Source organism: Etheostoma spectabile, unplaced genomic scaffold (genome assembly GCF_008692095.1).
Source record: "Etheostoma spectabile isolate EspeVRDwgs_2016 unplaced genomic scaffold, UIUC_Espe_1.0 scaffold397, whole genome shotgun sequence".
NCBI lineage: Eukaryota > Metazoa > Chordata > Actinopteri > Perciformes > Percidae > Etheostoma > Etheostoma spectabile.
In genome coordinates, this window is record NW_022605601.1 from 8,300 (window position 1) to 13,285 (window position 4,986).

The following is a 4,986-nucleotide window of genomic DNA, read 5'->3' on the forward strand; positions in this document are numbered from 1 at the left end:
AGGTGATGTCTCTCCAAGACTTGGAATGAAGCTGGAATAACGTCAGTATTCCATTTTATTTTATTTTATTTTAATATGAGTCAATATCTGTGCTCGGATTGAATACAACTCCTCAACTGGCCGCTCAGCGTTCCGTGATAATCACAGCGCCGGTAAATAAACTTCGGTTTACAGTACTTACAGACTTAGTAACCAGTAGATTTCTGGTGAACGTGGGGTTTGTAGTCCTTACATAGTAACCAGTAGATTTCTGGTGAACGTGGGTTTCAGACATACTGCTTGGTTTAAATGCAACTCCCGTTGCGTCTCTGCCATAGGAGATTTTTTTTTTTTTTACTCTCAGCTGCCCCCCGCCCTCTCTCTCTCTGAGTCTCTCTCTTACTCACAAAAAAATCCCACTGATCATAAAAAAATAAAAAGTTAAAAAAAGAAAGTTATATTGTTCTTGTTCATTACATTTTACTTCATAATAACAACCGCATGTGTTGTATTCAGTGTTGCAAAACGTTCTGTATATAGTTTGTTTGTTACCATGACAACACCATTGATCTGAAGCTTGAGGCTGTCATGTAAACAGTTTTCAAATCAGCAATAAATATAAAAAATTTTGATCAACTCATATCAATTGCATGCTTAAATAACATACTGGTTAAAGCCCCGCACATTTCAAGAGAACCCGACCCACTTCACAGAAGAAGGCGGTCGGTGTTGTAGGGGCCAATCTCACATTTATGCAGGAGTGTACCAGTGTTGGAGATTTCAGCGCACATGGTGATGTAACTGTGGTGCTCACTGTTCCTTTTAAAAGGAACTTTGTATAGTTGTTTCATTCGGACTCAGTTTAGCTAGAGTACAAGAAATGAATTGTATGCTGATTGCTGCAATGTTCCCAAGGACAAGGTTGTCCTCTACAACTCTGGACGGAATGGCCTTCAGTTTTATTTCATTGTCAGCAATCACCATGTTGACAATAGCAAGTTCCTGTTCTTCATTCAGGAACTTTCCTCTTTCCCCTGAGGGAAGTAGACGTTGAATCCTAAGAGAGACAAAATACAGTTACATATTAGAGACCAGAGGCATAAAGTCACTCTAATGCTGTAAATGGTAATTTTACAATATTTACACTTTGCTGTGAGAGGAGCAATATCCTACCTGTGGGTTTCTCTGAAAATACAGACAATAGATGCCACTGTTTCCTTATATTTGGCTATACTCGTTCACCTGCCTCTCGCCAAGCTCTGTCCTGGACTATCCTCTGGACCCCATAGAGAAAGTGGGGGAGAGAAGGATGTTAGCTAAGCTAACATCCATCATGGAAACACCTCTCACCCCTGCACAACACTGCGGGGTCACTGAGAAGCTCCTTCAGCAGCAGACTGATACACCCCCGGTTTAAGAAGGAGAGGTACCGCAGTTCCGTTGACTCTACAACACCTGCACCACCTGATATTGTTGTAGTTTCTGTTCCTGTGTTATATTTACTCCACAAACTCTCTGTATATCTTTATTATCTGTATTTTTATTTTTTTCACTACAAGTGCTTAGTTTTTCAATATTATTTATGGTCACGGGTAAATATAATTAATATTATGGTTACCTACTTTTGCAATATTATTTTAATTACATATTCCATTTAATTTTACAGTTTTCTTTTCATGTATTTGCTGGTATACTTCTCTGAATTTAAAACGGAAAAACACATTAGCAATAGTAATTACAGTTTTTAACAATTGCTATGACAGATTTTTCAGTACTTTTAACAATTTTCCAAAACTCTTAACACAGTTAGCACTACATCCGCATGTGTAAGCTATACTAGTAACACATTTCTTGTTGCTTTAAAACATAATGAATACAGTTAACACATATTTAAAATGCTTAAACTCATTTTACATGTTCTAAACCTAACCTTACATGCTAAAGTCAAAGTGAACAACTATTCATATTGTGAATTGAAAAACTAATTTATTCCCTGTCTTTCTTCCATTGCCAATGAGAAACAGCTTATTGAAGTTAGTAGTTGTTGAAATCACAGCTGATTCCCATCTAGGAAGCACACTCGGGTGTTCTTTCAATCATATGATCATATGTCATAAAAGAGGACTCTTTGGGTTGGTCTTGGCTGGAAAGGGAACAATTTAGAGCAACACAAAGAGAGAGAGAAAGAAAGAAAGAAAGAAAGAAAGAAAGAAAGAAAGAAAGAAAGAAAGAAAGAAAGAAAAAACAAAGAAAGAAAGAAATGCCTGGACGAGGGCGAGGAAAACGAGTACCAGGACAAGGGAGAGGAGTGGGGCAAGGTAGAGGGAGAGGAGTTAGAATGTGTGGTGGCGCTCAAAGAAGGACCAGAACTAGGGTAACTGATCAAAAAGGGCTACTATCACTGACCATGTCATAAACCACATGCTTTCATACAGAGAGGCTGGTGAACGTGTACAGCCAAATATCAGCTGGGACACAGTGGCATCTATTGTTCGTATTTTCAGAGAATCCAACAGGGAGGATATTGCTTCTCCTGCATCAAAGTGTAAATACTGTAAAATTACCATGTACAGTATTAGAGTGACTTTATGCCTGGACATTCAGTCCAGAGATATAGAGGACAACCTTGTCTTTGGGACATTGCAGCAATCAGCATAACATCCATTTCTCAGACACTAGCTAAACACAGAGTCCGAATGAAACAACTATACAAAGTCCTTTTCAAAAGTAACGGTGAGCGCATCAAAGACCTCTGTCACCAATACGTCAAGGTAATGTTATGCAGTACAGTCGTTACTGTATTACTATTCACAGTGCGTTTTTCAGTAAAGTACTCTATAAACCTGGAGTACATTAGGAAATACAGTAGATAGGGGAAGGTCATCTACGGGAGAAAGTTGGAAAAGGGACTGGAACAAAACAACACTAGGGACGTCTGGAGAGGGCAGCAGAACATCTCCGGCCACGGTAAAGGTGTGGGGAGAAACCAAGCCAGCGGAGATAAGGACTGGGCTGATGAGCTGAATCTGTTTTTTAACAGGTTTGACTCTGCCTCCTCGCACCCCTCTTCACACCCCCCAGCCCCCTATCTCACACCTCCCCTGGCCTACTGACAACAGGCCACAGTATGTGAGGGCTCCATACTGTGTGTCTGATGTGTGCACTGCAGCACAGGTGGCCCTCGGGTACGGTCTTCCTCCCTTCCTTTTCCCCCTCTATAAAACCTCGGACTTTATGCACAACACCCCCCACTGCCACATCCAGAAGTTCTCCGATGACACAGACGTTGTTGGTTGTGTTTGAGGGGAACGATCTGGAATACAGGACGGTCATCAGGGACTTTGTCAGCTGGGTGTGAGCCCAACCAGCTTCAGCTCAACACCAGCAAGACAAAGGAGAGTCGTTGACTTCGGAGGAAAACATCCCCACTTCTCACCGGTGAGCATCAGGGATTGGACATTGATGTAGTGGAGAGCTACAAAATTCCTGGGTGTCACCTGAACAATAAGCTGAGGTAGTTACTTTGGTAACTCCAGTTCTTATATGAGTATAGGCGTAGCCTCTAAGGGGTACGTATGGGTTTATCCCTTCGCGCATGCGCAAGTCGTGAAGATTTTCTTTCCCGCCGACGGTTCCAGCTCGGGCTCAACTACGTCCGCATTTAACTGCATAAATACAGAGAGGGACCGTTGTCGACTCCCAAAAAATCAGCTTTTCTTCAACTAATGTTCTAGGAGAGGTGGCACCGGACCTTAGAGGGCTAGCCTATACTAATAGAATCTGGAGTTACAAAGTAACTAACGTTCTATTCGTATAGGCTTCGCCTTAAGGGTACGCTATGGGTTAGGGCGAAGTGATGTAGTGTCAATGCCACCTGCGGGACACAAGGTCCACAAGCCCAACATGCACACACATTGCCCCAGCAACAATGTACAGAGGCTAGCAGAGTCATTTTTCTGACAAAGCCTGCCCTGCAGTGGCGCGGCCGGAAAGGTTCATGAGGCCGCAATATGATGCAGTAGTACAATTGATTAAGGGGGGGTTAGCGTGATTGAGCTGTCGCGCATGCAACGGAGAGACATGATTACCCATGCATGCAACATGATATGACAAAGTATTAGATAAGAGCTGTGTCTCACAGAAATACCCCAGATACAGGAGGGGTGGGACAGCAGAGCAGGGTCATTGAGCAGGACTAGGCGTGAAGGAGATTGGCGACAAAAAAGGCATCCGCTTTTGTTTTTTTTTTTTTAAGCACATTCAGCGCCGGCATTACGCGTCACTGACTGTGGACAGAACCGCATGGAGATATGGAAGATTCAGACAATATCTCGCAGATAAAAGCGGATGAAGGGGCAACGGAGGAAGCCCAAGAAGCTGCCGCGCAAATGTCGGCTACTGCCATGCCTTTAAATAGAGCGCAGACAGCCGACAAAGCCGTGTAGGGAGTGGACCCGAATGTCTTTGGGGGGGGCTCTTTCCTTCCGAGCTAGTATAAGCCTGGGTAATAGCCTTGCACAGCAGCGAGGCGACAGATCGCTGTTGTTGAGAGGGCGGAAAACTTGGGAGTGTTCTCCTATAATGCACAAAACAACAAGCTGCTGGAGGTTCGCTGGTGCAGGTAGATTATTTTCTGAAATATAGTGACTGTATTCCTGTAATATCCTATTATCCCTTTATTTTCTCAGAATATCACTAAAAACTCCAATTCACAGAGAACACAAATGGGATGAGTTATATTTTGAATATGCAAAACGTTTTTAACATAAGCAGAAATCCTGCTCAAACACTGAGATATTAGCCTACAGTCCAGGGGTTTATCAATATATTAAAATTAATAATGTATGCAAGCCATATGTTTGTCAGCGTTGGGGTACCTACCTGCTCTGCTGTTTTACGTAACCTGATGTATAGATTTATGTGTAGGGTATCTCAGTCAGAAAATGACATAGTCACTGTTTTGGCTAACCCTGGACGTAGTTCTGTCAGATTTTCCTCCAGACTGTG